Source organism: Canis lupus, chromosome 2 (genome assembly GCF_048164855.1).
Source record: "Canis lupus baileyi chromosome 2, mCanLup2.hap1, whole genome shotgun sequence".
Classification (NCBI taxonomy): Eukaryota; Metazoa; Chordata; class Mammalia; order Carnivora; family Canidae; genus Canis; species Canis lupus.
In genome coordinates this window covers 70,484,369-70,500,633 of record NC_132839.1, presented here as the reverse complement: position 1 = coordinate 70,500,633, position 16,265 = coordinate 70,484,369, and the positions used below count along the sequence as shown (strand labels likewise).

Here is a 16,265-nt window from a genome sequence, read left to right as displayed (position 1 = left end):
CTGACTTTTGACTCCCCCAAAACTTAACTACTAGTAGCCCACTGTTGACTGGAAGCCTTATCGATCACACAAAAAGTCAATTAATGCATTTCATATGTTAAATGTATTATATACTGTATTCTTACAATAAAGTTAGCTAGAGAAAATAAAATATTATCAAGAAGTGAAGGAGAGAAAATGCATTATATAGTATAATACTGTGGCTATTAAAAAAATCCACATATAAGTGAACCCATGCTGTTCAAACCCATGTTGTTTAAGGATCAACTGTATTTTATATGAAGCATTTGAAGTGGTGGATTATGAATTTGAAATTTCTTTAGGGCTAGGGAGTAGCTAGATATCTGCCCCTTTTGGATCTTGAATATTATTAGCAGAAATTGTTGTTTTTTTGTTATCATTCACCCAGGTGAAGAAGGTGGTAATTTTAGACAGAGACTTTTGAAAGTTGAAAGAGCACTTAGTTTATCGCCATTTCACTGAGCATTCTGGTGGGACTCAAAGGAAAAGGCCATATTAAATCCATCTGTAATACAGAGGTGAGGCTCTCCTCAGCAAGGCAAAGAGAGAACTGGCTCTATATTGAGTACCTGACATGTCCTAGGTGAGGCCTTTTCTGTCTTTCTCCATAATTCTGAGAGATAAGTATTATAATCATTTCACAGAACAGGGATTTAACTTAAAAAATGCTTCATTACAGCCTTCAGCTGACTTATAGGAGACACTATTCTAGGTGACAGTGATACAAAAGTAAAGAATGCTGACACATTAGCTGCCCTAAAGCCCATAGACATTTTTGCCCCGATCCTCAAAAGGCCAGTATGGGTCAGATTCTGAATAGAAAAGGCACTAAGTCATTGCTCATTTCACTACCTCCAATCATTCCAAATTCACTTGTTCTGCTGTGACTTTTCTCCGGACTCTAGCTCTTGGCAGGTTCCCCTTCTGTGTAGGTCAGAAACTAGGATACATCATTGTGTGTGTGTGTGTGTGTTTTTAAGATTTTATTTATTTATTCATGAGACACATGCACACACACACACAGAGGCAGAGACACAGGCAGAGGGAGAAGCAGGCTCCATGCAGGGAGCTTGATGCGGGACCCTATTCCGGGTCTCCAGGATCAGGCCCTGAACTAAAGGTGGCACTAAACCTCTGAGCCACCCAGGCTGCCCGCATCATTGTGTTTTATATTTCACTTGTATCCTGGTGTTATAGGTCAGGCTCCTCACCTTATTACTGATCTTCTCAGCAAAACATCTCTTTGTACAAATTATCATGTAATAACACATCATATCATTTTGTTTCCCCTGGACTAATTAAGACTTTCCCCACATATAATCTCAGGTGACATCAGAGGACCACCATCTTGAGACATCTCTGCTTTATAAATGAGGTAACTAGGACAATTTATCTGAGTCTCAAATGCCACTAAATTTTGGAGCTGTTACTATCTATGACTCCAAGTTCAAAGAATTAACAATTAAGAGGCATCTGATGCTAGGCATTTCCCATATGATTTACATACATTATTTAATGTAACCCTTATCTAGAAAGTGATGGGGGAAAGATTGGGACCATGGTCTGGTTGATTTCAGGCTTAATCTCTTTTCACATAATCTTCTTTCATAGAGACCGTAATCATCTGTCTTCATAATCAAGCACGCTGCCATTTCAAGTATCCGACATATGAAAGATGGTGGAGAAAACTGGTCCTATTATATAAGGAATTCCAAGACTCATAAAGATCTTATGTGGGTTCAAAGGACTTGTGAATGGCAGGAGAGAGGATAAGGACTCAGGCTATCTGGTTTCCAGTCATTGGCTACCCTATCTATAATCCTAGACTCTTCCACTTTAGTGCCCAAAGCTAAAGAAAATAAAGTCATTAGGTTTTTACTAAAAATCTTAGTGTCCTGCTAATACCGTTATTTTTATCTCTTAGAGAAGGGAAGTCTGGTTTTCTGGGAGGACAGAACCAGTGGTCTTCCCAAAAGGAAGCATGTTTTTCAGACCTTACTAAACATTCTTAGGCTATGAAAGAATTTTACTTCCATAGATATATCTGGCAAACTCCTGCTTGTCTTCAGTATAATACTTCTCACCTTTTCTTCCTACCTGAGTAGATATAGGTGCCCTTACTTCTGTGCTCCCACATTACCCTTCATTTTCCGCTGGTACTTAATATATATCATTGCTTAGAAACTCCTTCCTTACTGTTCATTGCTCCTCAGGATTGTTAAATTCAGGACTGAGATGTTTCCATCTATTTGCTCCTAGCAGACAGCATGGGGCTTTGTACATAGGAAATAAATGGATGAGTGGATGTACAAATGAACAGACACTGGATTGGATTAATATATAGCTAAAGAAGATAATAAAGGATTGATTCACTAGTCTTAATTTAAACATTGCTAACTGATCCTTTTTCAATGACTGAATTATAAAGAGACAGCTGGATATCTCTACATATGCATATATAGCTTGAATAGTCTTATATTCATATCTATATTTACCAACATCACCATTATGTGCCCATTTAAAAATTGTCCTGATCCTACATGGAGAGATCACTATTAATGTTTTAGTGCGGACCCTTTTAGACTTTTCTTTACATAGAATGATACAGTCATCTTTGACATGAGATCCATTTTTGGCTACTTTTACCTTTTTTTCTGTACCTCTGTGACTTTGTGTTTCACATGAAAAGTGTTCCTAATTTATAACCAGAAAAAACAAAGTTTTTTTAAAAAAATCTTATATCTTGGGGCACCTGGGTAGCTCAGTCAGTTAAGCATTTACTTTTGGCTCAGGTTATGATCTCAGGGTCCTGGAATCAAGCCCCAAGTTGGGTTCCTTGCTCAGTGGGGAGTCTGCTTTCCCTTCTTCCTCTGTCCCTCCCCCCTGCTAGTATTCTCTCTTGCTTGTACAGTCTCTCTCTCATAAATAAATAAACAAATAAATAAATAAATAAATAAATGTTTAAAAAATTAAAATCTTACTTCTTATATTAAAAAACCTAGTACCTTTTAGGTGTTCTCTTAAATTGAGGTAATAATAGCTACTGAACAGAGCTAAAACTCTATAGAGGATCACTATGTTCAAGATAACGTTCTTTTTTTTTTTTAAGATTTTATTTATTCATTCATGACAGAGAGAGAGAGAGAGAGAGAGAGGCAGAGACACAGGCGGAGGGAGAAGCAGGCTCCATGCATAGAGCCGGACGTGGGACTCCATCCCGGGTCTTCAGGATCACACCCCAAGCTGAAGGTGGTGCTAAACCGCTGAGCACCCCCCCCCTCCCCCGCCGGGCTTCCCTCAACATCACGTTCTAAGCATTCTACCTGTATTAAGTCATGATTTAGCAGTTAGGATAACTTAATAAGATTAGTATTATTATTATCTACACTGTAGAAGAAGAACTGAGGAACACATAGGCGTAGTAATTTGTTTTAGGTCATACAGCTGAGAAGTCACCCAATAGAATTTGACTGAGTAAGAGGGAGGGGGGGAGTTAACACTGATGTTTTTCATATATATTACCTATTTGATCCCTATTTTTATGCCATGAGGTGGAGTATTATTATCTCCCACTGACTCAGGAATCTGTAGCACAGAGAGATGATGTTAGTAATTGAGTCTTCTCATCTTAACAACTGGCAAAGCCTATGTAACAGCCAAATTCCATAATCATTCCATAACACCATATAGGGATGTTCATGTATTTTAGATTTATTTACTGATGTGTTTATTTATTTGTTTTTTCATTCATGCATGTAAAGATTAATTTGTCAGACACCCACGAACCTATTAATACTGCTGGGCACATGGCAGGCAATACTAGCTTTGCACAGAATGCTGTCTGATAGTTTTTCCACTTTAATGAATAGGGTAGCCCCTGAATCCTTTATTTCTGAAGATTAAATCTAATGAGATAATGTATTCAAATATGAATAGCACAAAGTCTGGCATGTAGGAAGAGCTTAATTCATGATCATTGAATGAGCATTTGCAAAACCTTGATGAATCACATCAAGCAAAGAACACACCAGTTCTAGGGATGTGTTATTTTTCTTTATATAAAAATAAAAACCTCATTGATAAAACTGAAAACATGAAAATTCTCTTTTATTCTCTATTTAATTAAATTTTTGTCAAAACACAGTTTAAAAAATTGAATTCCATAGGGAGAATGTCTTTGATTTCTTATAGCATAATAAGCTAGATACCTGAGTAAATCTTCCATAGAAAACAGTTTTAAAAAAGCAACTTATTTGCAATCAAATGTTAGAAAAAGTAAGGACTTCCCAGGGAGAGCCCAAAATTTGAATGAAGATGAGAACCCAGAAATGGAAGCAGAACACAGAAGTCAGCTCTCTCCTTGCTGGCATTGCTCCTACAGGGAAAAATGGTCTTTGATTTTCATGGCTTCATAGAACATGATGGAAATAGGGCTCAGATAGTCTATACTCTGGAGAGTCTAGTATGAGATCCCACCCCATTATAAACTGTAGTCTAAAGAGTTAGAGCCTCAGTTTAAGAATGAACTAGGGAGAAGCCCATCTTTCACACTCTCAAACATTGGTGCAGAGTGAAGAGGACAGTGTTTCCCCATAGGAATTCATAAATACACATGGATTTTACCCTAGATTGTCTAAAAATCTTCAACTTGAGAAGATAAGTAAGTGGTGTTTCAAATTTGTGGGAATTTCTAAGAAAAATGAGCATGCAGACAAAATAGGATAACCTTAAAATAACAAAACACCAAAGTAAGATGGAAGAAACACTAGACAACTGAATCAGTTACTCAGTCTTAAGATGTTAAACTTATCAGACAAAGAATATAAACCAAGTGTGTACATCATATTTAAATAAAAAAGAAAAGGCTTCAATATAAGAACTAGTTCTCAGAAATGGTAAAAAAATATCCAAACAGCATCAGGATTGCAATGTATTTAATGCAGGATAAATAAGAAATTCATACCTAGAGACATCATAGTGAAACTGTAGAAAACCAAAGACAAAGAGAAGAACCTACAGGCATCCTGTGGAAGAGAAATATTATTTTTCAAAAGAGTGGCAATTATGTTGATAATTGATTTCCAGCAATAGTTAATAACAGTAGTGGTAAGTGAACAGAGTGTAGAAAAATAACTCTGGTTTGAATTGTCAACCTGGAATTATATGTCCAATGAAGATATCATTTTAAGAATGAGGGGAAAATAAAGATTTTTTTTGGCCCAATAAGTGTTTTCTTATAATAAGTCTTGACGCTAAAAAAAAAAAATCCAAATTGTATTCTTCATATTGAAAGGAAATGGCCCTATAATTGTAATTCAGATTCTCTAAAAAAATCACAAAAATAATATCATGAGGACTATTTTATATGACCATCATATGATGAGGTTAGAAATCAGTGACAAAAAGACAATTAAAAAATCCAAATTTATTTGGAAATTAGCAAGTCATGATGAGTCAATGAATCAATGACAGTGGGAATAAAAAGATTTAAGAAAGAAAAATAATGTAGAAATATAGAACTGAAATATTTATATTAGAAAAAGAGAAAAGCTAACATTTAATCACTGGTGCACTAACTTCATAGATCTGTGATACAACCAAAGGATAATGCCTAGAACACAAACAGAAGGCAGGAGCAAGGAGCAGAAGTTACCAAAATAGAGGATGGAATTACAACAGAGAGGTCTAATACAATTTATGCCCTGTGGCAAGCTTGATCAGAAATAAAAGGGAAGGCATGACAGACAAAATTAGAAATGAAAAAGGAGACAACTATGGGTACAACAGAGGTTAAGATGCTCAAAGAATATCAGTGACAAACATATATTTAGAAAAATATATACAACAACAAAAATTACCCATGAAGGACTATTAACCAACAATGATACTTTTTATAACCAACAATGATACTGAATCAGTAGTTGAAAATCTTCCCCCAAGGAAATACCTGTCCAAGACAGTTTTATTGCTAAAGGAACAATTTATTCCCTACTACACACTCTTGTCAAGAATAGAAAAATTGGTAAATACCCTAACTCATTTGATAAAGCTAGTACAAACCCATTGCCTAAGTCTAGCAAGGAGAGTAAGAGGAAAGATTACAGGCCATTCTCACTAATACCCATTAAGGACTCGTTGGGCTAATATGCTGGAAAATAATAATGTCATGACCAAGGTGTGTTTATCCCAGAAATTCTAGTTTTGTTGAGCATTAGAAAATCTACTGATATAAATCATTACACTAACAGAAAGAGAAGGGAAAATATACAGAATCATCACAACAAACAAATGATTAAATTTAATATTTATCTGAAATAAAAATAAACAGACTCCTGAAGACCTAGTGTCTTTAATCTGGTATTTGAAGCCTACCAAAATCTGAAAACAAGCTCTCATGCTCTGTTCTGTAACACTGAAAGTATTCCCTTTAAGACTGAGAACAAGGGTGCTCCCTATCACTATTTTAATTTAGCCTTGTTTTGGAGATTCTAACTAGTGCCACCAGGCAAGAATAAAAAAGTATAGAAAATGAAAAGGAAGAAATAAAATTCATTTGCAGATGATATTGTCATCTACATAGTAAACCCTAAGGAATAAACTGACGAACATTAGAATTAATAAAGCATGATCAGACCAGTTGTATTATATCATTTCTAAAAATGTATTTCCAATGACAAACACAAAAACATGGAACTTTGATATCTTAATTTATTATTTTTTGCGAGAGAGAGAGAAAAAGAGAGAGAGTGAGCATGGGGGTGGGTGGAAGGCAGGAGAGGGAGAGGGAGAGAGAATCTCAAGTAAGACTCCCCACTGAGCACTGAGCCTGAGAGGGGGCTCAATCTCAGGACCCTGAGATCATGACCTGGGTAGAAACCAAGAGTCGGTCACTTAACCTACTGAGCCACCCAGGCATGTCTGGAATTTTGGTATCTTAACATTTACAGTGTCATTAAAATATGTGAAATTCCCCAAACAAATCTCTCAAAAGATTGTAAAGCACATTTTTTTTGGGAAAATTGTAAAACATTATGAAATTATGTTGAGGAACTTTTCTCTCTGTCTCTGTCTCTGCCTCTCTCTCTCTCTCTCTCTCTGGAAATGCATGATATATTCAGGGACTGGAAACACAGTGTCATAAAGATGCTGTTTCTCTTCAAAGTTGTCTACAGATTCAATAAAAATCTCAAGAGTGGTGTGTGTGTGTGTGTGTGTGTGTGTGTGTGTGTGTTTGACAAGCTGATCCTAACATTTAAGTTAAAAAGTAAACATTTAAGAGCCAACTCACTGATGACGTTCATACGGAGAACATGAATTCTGAGATATCATGAATTACTATAATATTATACTAATTAAGACTTGTGTAGTTGACTTGGGGTAGATACTTTAATCATGGCACAAAAAGGGAAAGCCCAGAAAAAGATCCACCTGTGTATGACAGAGCTGGCATTGCAGATCAGTGTGGAAGGAATCGCTTACTTGTATATGGTACTGAGAAAATTGTGCACCTGAGTGAAAAAAATTAATCCTTCTTACTTTATCTCATATACAAAGTAACCAAGTCCAAGCTGATGAAAGACCTAGAAGAGAAAGGTGAATTTTATGATGTCCGGAATTCAATAGAATTCAATAACTTGATGAAACAAAGTTTCTTGAAACAATATACAAACTCAAGAAATCATAAAGAAAAATTTGGTATACTCCACTGCTTCAAAATCATGGTCATCAAAGGAAATAAATACCCAAGAAGAATGAAAACTTAAGTCCCAAACTGTGAAAAATGTACACAGTAAATTAATAACTCATATCGATCAACATGAAAAAGACAAAATGTCTGACAGAAAGGTGGGCAAAAGATTTAGGTAATACTGTATGCATACGAGAAAAATGATAGCTAACAAATATATCTGGGTTTTAAAAAAAGATTTATTTACTTATTTTAGAGAGAGCAAGTGTGTGGGTGGAGGGGCAGAGGTAGAGGGAGAGAGAATTCTCAAGCAGATGCCCTTCTGAGTGCAGAGCCTGATGCAGGGCTCAATCCCAGTTCCCTGAGATCATGACCGGAGCTGAAATTAGGAGCCGGACACCTAACTGACTGGGCCACCCAGGCATCTTGCTAATAAATATTTGAAAAGATACTTAACTGCATCTGTCATCAACAAAGGTAAATTAAAATCACCCCCCAGTTGGGTAGAAATGAAACTTGCCAGTATGGAGGTGGATGAGGTTGCAAAACAACCAGGTCATTTACACATACTTGTGGAAGTAAACCATGGCCTGGCAGCTTTGGAAACTGTGACTTTGTCTAGTAAAGTTGAAGGTATGCCTTCTCTGTGAACCAGCAATTTTAATTCTGAAATTATACCCCTACATACAGATAACTCTAGAATGTGTGCCCCAAGACCAGAATATATGCTCAAACAAACTAGAATGTTCTAAGCAGACCTGGTATAAACAGAATCTGGAGAACAACCCTGTTGTTCTATGTCTATTGATTAGACAGTGGATAATTAAATAGTATTTTATGCACATAAGGAAATAGTATATAACCATGAAATCAAAGGATTTATGGCTATCCATGGTAGCATGGATCCTCTTTGAAATATAAATTGGGACAGTCATAAAACGGATTGTGGAATAATAGCTAGCTAGTACTTATGGAGCCCACACTATATGTTCCAAGCACTGTTTTCAATGTCTTACACAAATGAGTGCTTCTTCATGAGAAGTGGGTAGTATTATTATTTTATTTTTGCAGTTGAGAGAACAGGCACAGTGATATTTACTAACTTGCTCTAGATCTCATAACTGATAAGTGATGGAACTAGCTGCCAAAAGCAGGTAGTCCGGGTGCAAGCAGGTAGCCTGTGGTATGATTTTTTTTTGGGGGGGCTAAGATTCAAAACCAAGCAAAACCAAACAAATTATTTTTAATGATACAAATACAGGTGATAAATGAAAAATAAAAGCAAGTGAAGGATATATGCAGAATTCAGGACAGTTGTTCCCTGTGGGGGTGGGGATTTGTGATCACAGTAAAGTGGGTGAAACTTCAAAAGCAGTGATAATTTTTAAAAACAGAATGAGCACCCATATCTGAATTGTTTTATTGTTCTTTATACCTAATGCATATTTTATGACTATTGTTTTGTTTCTAATCAGTATTTAAAGCAATTGGAGAAACCAAAGGAAGAAAATAATGATGGCAGAGGAAATTCTCATGTTTCTTCCTCAAAACATCTCTTGGATCTTTGATGGAATCTATAGAAAAGTCCACAGACAGGGATCTGGATGTAGAATTTTATTATTCAAAGAATTTTTGTTCAAACAACCAGTAATGTCCACAAATAGCAGCACAAATGCCTTTAATTGCATCCTGTCCGAAAGACAACATCAAGGGGCAGCAGAATCCATCCCATCAATGTGGAGTTTTTAAATGTTGCAACTTAAACCCAGGCCCTTATACCTTTCTGATTATAGATTGTGGCACCTTCTTTTCCTCACCAATCCGGAGATGCAGGAAGTCTACCATCCATCATAAACCTCCAAGAAATTCTCTCTCCAATTACTTAGAATCAGTTTTTAAGGAATAAAATTCAAATCATCAGTCAATTAAATGTTACCCCTTCATGTTAAATCCTTATAGAGTTTTTCCAGCTATGATAGTTAGTCTGTCCCTGCTCCCTCTTCCGTTAGCCGCTCAGTGACATCCCATCAGCTTTCAAGCTCAGCTCGACTGTCACCCCCTCCGTGAGGATGTCTCTTCTACCAAGCACTGCACCCTTTTCCCAAGATTTGTTTCCAGGCAGAATAACTCTGGTGTCCCCTTAGCACTTCGCACACACTTGGAGCAAAGAACCCTTTGTTAGCATTCTGCTCACCCACTATTAGTTATTTATTGCCATTCTCATCTAGAATGGATGTTCTTTCAGGTGGGATATCAAGCCGTAAGAATCTCTAAATTATATCCTGAATATTCAATAGGAAAGGGTCTTGCATGAAGTAATAATTGTGGTCGTAAAAATAGTAGACAATATCTATTCTAGTCATCTATTGTTGCATAACTCATCACTCCAAAGCAGTGGCTTAGAAACGAGGATTTATTTTTATCTCTCCTGGTTCTCAGCTGGGAGGGTTCCTCTGCGGCTCGGTCACGCTGTTGCATTTAGGTGGTTACCTCAAAGTTGGGCCAGGCTGAACACCCAAGGTGGCCTTCAGACGCTCATGTCTGTTGCCTAGTGCCCTTTAGCCTCCCAGTCTCTCCATGGGGGCTTCTCACACATGGCTTATACTTGTCCCAGCATGGTGATCATAGCATATGACTGGTGGAAGCCAGCTTCCAAAGGCAGGAGGCAGAGCTGCCTGTTAAAGCCTCTTTCCAGACTTGGCACAGGGTCCCCTCTGTCATCTTCCATTGGCCTGTGCTGTCACAGGCCCACACAAGTTAAAGAAGGTGGAGAAAAAGATTCACTTCTGATGGGAAGCATCCAGGTCACATTGCACTAGAGCATGTGGCCATGTTCAGACAGCACAATTTACCACGTCTATGGACATCTATGGAGTGCACCCTCTATGCCAGACATAGTGCTAAACATACTCCTATATTAAGTCACTATCCTTCTCAACAACACTTTGAGATAGCGACTACTTCCGTTTAATAGACAAAGAAAACGAGGCTCAGAGAGGCTAATTAATTGCCTTAAATGTCACAGCCAGTAAGTGGCAGAGCTGATAATCCCAGTAGGATCACTCTAGAGCCCACTCTCTTAATTACGGAAGTATTTGGCGTCCTCATTGTGAGAGCTAAATAAATGTTTGACTTTAATACTTCCCTTCTTTGACTAGTTCAGCAGAATGATTTTAAGCTGTTAAAATACGTATCTTAAAAAATATCCCCCCTCCCTCTGAAAAAAGTAATGGGGAAGAATGGAAAGCAAGAAACCATGCAGGAAGGCCTCCTAATTTCAACTTGATATTTGTTCTGTGTTCTTGTGCGTGATCTGATCTCTCTTCACCAGGAATTGTGAGATTCCAGGCAGCCAGGCCTTTGGAAAATTCCTTTTGCTCTTTCTAATGAGTAGCTTTTTCTAGGACTTCCTGATTTTGGTCCCAAATCATGTCCATCCACAGCTTTCGAAAAGCTTTTCAGCTTTTTGGTATCAGATGTATTTGGACATGACCAAAGGTTTTCATGAAGTCAACTTTCCTCTCTTTCCATATTTATTGGTAGGGGATGTTGGATATATGGAAACTAGAATAGGTGGGTGACTAGTGGTTTGGACTTCATGGAGGTCTCAACCAGAAATGCTGGACCTTATTTTCAATTTCTCTGCACATTTACATAATCAAATACTATGTGATCATTACAAACTGTCATCGTGGGTCAGGTTCTCCAAACCACTTGTGGAGCAGAGGCTTATGAGATTCTCCACAGTGGTTGGTTTTGCTAATTGCCAGGTAATAAAACACAGTATCTTAAGACATGGTGGTATTAATAGAGCTTGTCAAATTGGTTCATGAGATGTGTTGTTTTCTAGCAGTGGGAAAATATAAAATATGTCATGTCTAAATGATGGGAGATTGTATAGCTATGGAAATGAGTTTATTAACATTGGAAAAATGTTATGCTAATATTAAGAAACAACATAGAATGCATAGTTTTAGAAGAGACCCTTAAAGGTACCTAGTAATGTAAACCACTCTTCAGTAGTTCTGTTATGGTAATTTTCCTTTGTATGCTTGTCTTTGTATTTTTAAATTTTCTCCAATGAGAAAATTCCTTGTATGATAGCAGTAAACTCAATATTAGAATAAGTCACAGCCTTCTCTATTCTTTGTGATGTTTTTATTTTATTTATTTTTAATTTTTATTTTTTTATTTACTATTTTTTTTTTCTTTGTGATGTTTTTAAAGGGCATAAGCATGAAATGTCCAATCTTGTGGCTAGTCAGCAGGAGACTAAGTTTGTTCAGCTGGAAGTTTCCCAAGTGGTGGCAGATGAGTTAAGTCAGGTAGTTCCTTCACCAGCTGGCAGTTTTGCCACTAAGAGGAAAAGGAGGCTACCTTTAAGTCCTCGATTGCCCCACCCCCACCCATCTCCATGAGTCTCAGGAGCAGCGGGACCTGCCACCCCTCACAGGAATCACTGGCCTTGTGTGCAACCTCTGGCAAACGCTGGCCCTGTATCTCAGCTGTGTTTCTCACAGCTTGCAGCTTTTTAATTACCAGCCAACCACGAAGCTGAATGCTAGCTATGCGACTCTGATAGCACCAGTGGATAGGCCTGGCTGGCCCGAAAGCTGGTTCATAATTACTTCTGGGTAACTAGGAAGGCAGCCACACTCTGCTGGGTGCACGACTCTGATCTCAGGATGCCAAAATTCCTGCTTCTCCTTTCCCCAAGATTCAGTGGGATTTACACTTATGAATTCCTGCAAATCAAAACAAAGTTGTTCCCTGAGGTCGAAGGCAGGGGTTGTACATATAGATCATGGAGGGAAATAATGACCTAGAGTTTACAGGGAGTTTTATCATGCATGCATATGGAGGGAAATATCATTTATTGGACATCTCCTGTGTACCAGACACTGAGCTGGGCTCTTTCGAGAGGATCTGATATCCATCCCCACCCAGCGATTGAGTGGCTTTTATCACACAAGTTTTCAAAGAGAAAATATGCCTCTCATAAGCAAAACAATCGTTCAGTTTGGAAATGTGTCCCTGATGAGGAATACGTAAAGATGATATTCTTTTTTTTTTTTAATTTTTATTTATTTATGATAGTCACAGAGAGAGAGAGAGGCAGAGACACAGGCAGAGGGAGAAGCAGGCTCCATGCACCGGGAGCCCGACGTGGGATTCGATCCCGGGTCTCCAGGATCGCGCCCTGGGCCAAAGGCAGGCGCCAAACCGCTGCGCCACCCAGGGATCCCTAAAGATGATATTCTTAATCATCGTGAAGCAGTTCAATATAGCACGATGATGACAGATTTTGGAATCCAAGACATGTGGCTTTAGCTGACTCTGAATTGGGAAACCTCTTACCCTGGGTGGTGTTCTTATGTGGCGACGTGAGAGTGGGGTTTTGTGATGAGTGGCTGCACAGATCCTTGTGCAAATGGCTAGTGGTTTGTGCCAGCCCGGTGGTTTATAGTACTGTTTATTCTCTTTACCCTTCTTTTCGCACAATCAGACTGTCCACTTAGGTGGGAAAAGTATTGCAGAGGGGCACTGGTTAGTAAAACGGTTAGTAAAATTACAGGATCCATGAATAACACTGCCTTGAAGTTAGCTTTGTTGGTGTCAATACAAACAGGAACTTTCTTCCACTTTTTAAGCTCCCTGCCTCAGAAGGTAGTGAGTCCTTATCCTAAGAGTATTCATGAAGACTCTCAAGTCTGGGGTTACAGCGACAGGTGGGAGCTTGAATTCCATATCTCTAAGACTCTAGCTTTCAATCTGTTTTATTGGTTTGCCTTGTTTACCATCAAAACTCTTGCCCAGGGGCAGCCCAGGTGGCTCAGCGGTTTAGCGCCTTCTTCAGCCCAGGGCATCACCCTGGAGACCCAGGATCGGGTCCCAAGTCAGGCTCCCTGCAATGGAACCTGCTTCTCCCTCTGCCTGTGTCTCTGCCTCTCTCTCTCTCTCTCTCTCTCTCTCTCTCTGTCTCAAATAAATAAATAAATAAATAAATAAATAAATAAATAAAATCTTTAAAAACAACAACAACAACAAAAACAACTCTTGTGCAAGGGTGCCTGGGGGGCTCAGTGAGTTAAGCATCTGCCTTCAGCTCGGGTCATGATCCCCGGGGTCCTGGGATTGAGCCCCAAATCTAACTCCCTGCTCAGCGGGGTGCCTGCCTCTCCCTTTGCCTCTGCTCCTCCCCCAAGCTCATGTTCTCTCTCTCTCTGTCTTGTTCTGCTCTCTCTCAAATAAATAAATAAAATCTTAAAAAAACCCTCTCGCCCAAGTAAATGAATATGAAAGACAAATTTTCTGAAGCAAGAGAAGAAATAGGTTATTGTCCGATAATTTGATTGAACCTGTGTCTCTGTGTAATCATAGACTTGTACAGTTCGTTTTACATGTGACAGGACACACAGCATTGCATGCTAGGGACCGTAGTGACACAGCCTTCTCTAATACTCTCAGAGTATAAAGTTTAATCTTGGCAATAAAACTGCCTCATAAAACTTTATGGGTAACAACTGAAATGTCCAACACCAAGGTCAAGATAAAATAAACCACTGGATAAAATACACGTTCACCATTCCTTATCCAAATGTCTTAGGGCTACGGACTCAGAATATTTTGGATTTTAGGAAAGTAATATTGTGTGTGTACTGATACTAGTAATTTCCCCCGTAAATTTTGAAGCAATGCGTTGTCATTAAACACACTAATATTTCTGCTGTGAAATATGTAGATATATTCACAGTAAGTGGGATAAAGGAAGGAACATGCGTAACTTCATTTTATTGCAGCTCAAGTTTTGCTGCCGAATTAGTTACAAATAGTTTTCAGTATTTTGAAGGCTTTGACTTTGGAATTATGGATAAAGGATTGTGAAGCTTATTTAAGCACTAGCCTTAAAACATTGCAGTTTTGAAGAAGACAATAATATGGGACCATGCTCATAACACAAAACAGTTTTACCGAATGAAGGAAAACAGTAGAAGTTTTAAACATAGATTTGCTGAAATTTGAAAATATTACACAAAGATACAGAAAAATGACTTCAGAAGCCTCCAGCAAAATCATGGTTATTTTTGTATGCTAGGATAAATGGTGACTTTTGTTTTCTTTTTTTGTACTTCCACATATTTTCTAAAATTTCCATGAGGACTATGAATAATTTTAACAAAGAACAAAGCTAGTTTGCTGTCACACCTTTTCAGCTCATTTCAAAGTGGATGCTGCAGGGGTGCTCGCCCTCCACCAGTCTCCAGTCTGGGATCTCTGAGCGCATCTCCCTCTTGAGTGCCGGAAGCAGCCTGGCCAGGGCAGGGCATTTGCTTACTGGAAGGGCCCAGAAGCAATCACTCTAGTGACCTCCAACTCTTTCAAAACACTTAGAATTGTAGCACCAGGGTTCTTATCAGTTCTGTCCAGAATGATGAAGAGATCCTGGAACCAAACCCCAAGACCCCTTTAATCAGCCCCAATGTAGTAATAAGGTCTGTCTACCCTAACAGCACCAAGGAGTGGGCTTTACATACTTCGATCGATTGTTAGAGAAGCTGAAAGCTTTGTTGCAGGGAGACTAAATATGAAATAGCCTGCTAATTTCAGAAGTAATTTAGAACGATGACATCCAGACTCCTTAGCATTGGTGGTGCTTTCCCATCACTTGCTACATGAGACTAAAGTGGTCTGCCCAACATACAGCTTATATGGTTGGAGGGTAGGGACTACATCTTCCTCATCTTTATAAGGGAGGCACCTAGGTTGAAGCCCAGCACCGTGTATACGCAGTAAATATTTTTGACTGAACTAACATATTTATAGGGAAATACATATGCACATACTTGTGTATATGTACACACACATATGTGGATATATATGTATATATACATGTGTGAGTAAATGTGTAATTTATCTCTATATCATCCTTTCATTTGTGTTCATTCATTCATTCATTCATTCATTCATTATAAAAGTGCCCAATGAGAGATAGTAAGGAATTAGCCATAGCTACAAAGACCATTTAGGATTCTAAGTTATAAAATGACAAGAAATTCCAGGTTACAGAGTTGTACAACCTCTCGGAGCAGCATTCTGCAACCCTAGCTGCAGATTAGACTGAGTTAAAGGGTTATAAATAAAGTCATTGTCCAGGTATTCTGATTCCTTTGGTCTGGGGAAGGACACTGAAATTGTTTTCCATTTGAGCCTCCTTGATAATCCTATTGTTCAGTCAGGTTTAAAATCTACTGCCCTGAGTTAACTGGGTTAATGATTTTCACAGAGGAAGGAGTGCTCCCCCAAGGCATAGCAGGACAAAATCTGTGTGTGTGTGTGTGTGTGTGTGTGTGTGTGTGTGTGTAGAGTCATAAATTTCCAAACTATCCTCACGCAACATCCTATCTGTGACTCCCTTCTCTGAGTCCTATCTTGGTGAATGCTGTAGCTGCTTCTTGAGAATGCCTGCGGGGAGACAGTTTCAGGGGCCACTGTTATAGTCAGGTGCATCTCAAACATTAATGTAGCTAGAAATCAACTGGGGAGCTTGTGAAAATAC

At 38.5% G+C, this 16,265-nt stretch overlaps 1 protein-coding gene and 1 long non-coding RNA gene across 7 annotated transcripts in view; one reads left to right on the top strand and one right to left on the bottom strand.

Moving 5' to 3' along the window:
* The window catches only part of CLNK (cytokine dependent hematopoietic cell linker), a 203,116-nt gene that overhangs the window by 122,856 nt on the left and 63,995 nt on the right, over positions 1 to 16,265 (bottom strand). The window lies entirely within an intron of this gene.
* LOC140621182 (uncharacterized) overlaps positions 1 to 16,265 on the top strand; it is a 51,556-nt gene that overhangs the window by 1,677 nt on the left and 33,614 nt on the right. The gene's annotated exons all lie outside the window — the stretch shown is intronic.